Raw genomic sequence first — 1,197 nt, forward strand, 5'->3', positions numbered from 1 at the left:
GGCACGAACCCGTGTCCCCTGCATCGGCAGGCGGACTCTCAACCACTGCGCCACCAGGGAAGCCCTACACTTCACCTTTTGAACCTGGCCCAGGCTGGCAAACAGAGTCAACAGTTCCTCCAGACACAAGTAGTCACTCCACTCTGGTAGGGCTACCAGACTTAGCATATAAATCTGGGATGCTCAGTTAAATTTGAATTTCAAATAAACAATGATTTTCTTAAGTATAAGTATGTCCCAAATATTGCATGGGAGATACTTACACTGAAAGATTATTCCTTCTTTGTCTGAAATTTGAATTTAACTGAACGAGCTGTATCTTATCTGGTAACACTAAAATTCGGGCACCTGGCCTAGAAGGCCTAGATGAGCTGAGAAGCTAGGCTAAGTTGTCTCAACGGGGAGAGGTGGCCGGACCAGTTACCACGTGCCTAGGGGAGTGGAGAAAGAGGGACTTCCCTGAACCTAGGGTTTTCCACAGGCGTCATTTGTGAAAAATCAGCTTGGGGACCCGTGACTCCGGCAGGCCCAAGGGTGCCATTTCTCTTCAAGCGGGCCAGGAGCCATCTTGGTGGGGCTATGTGGAAGACTGACTTTTTTTTTGGCTGCACTGAGCCGCTGAGGGATCTTAGTTCCCCGATCCCTGGCGTTTGTGCCCCCTGTGGTGGAAGCGTGGAGTCTTAACCACTGAGCCACCAGGGAAGTCCCGAGGGCATGATATTTAAAGCGAGCCCCCTCCTGGCCCTGCCTACAGAAACCCTCAGCTCTCAGAAGGCGAAAGGGGGCCGCAGAACTCTGGGACTAGCACCCTCCCCTGCTGCCACTTCCAAACTGCGCCCCCTAGGGCTCCTGCCTCCCCTCTCAGAGCAGGTCCTTAACCCCTTGATGGAAACCCCGTGTGCTACTGACTGCAGGGCCCCCATAAACAGCAGATGTTGCGGAAGGACTCGTGCACTGGGGACCTTGAGACCCCGTGCCCTGCAGGCCTCGAGGTCCCGTGCGGTGACCTCTTGCCACCCCAGCGGGACTGGAGGCTGGGATAGGTCTGCTTGTCCTTTCCTAATTTGCTCTGTCTGTGTGCACCCGAGACTCCCTCCCCAGGATCCAAATTCCACACCGACCTGAACCCCAAAGAACACTGTTCCTTGCCCTCTCTCCCCCTCCCTGACTTTCGATCTGAGCAAGAACACCCAATGG

The sequence above is a fragment of the Neophocaena asiaeorientalis genome, unplaced genomic scaffold, assembly GCF_003031525.2.
Source record: "Neophocaena asiaeorientalis asiaeorientalis breed wild unplaced genomic scaffold, Neophocaena_asiaeorientalis_V1.1 scaffold586, whole genome shotgun sequence".
Lineage (NCBI taxonomy): Eukaryota > Metazoa > Chordata > Mammalia > Artiodactyla > Phocoenidae > Neophocaena > Neophocaena asiaeorientalis.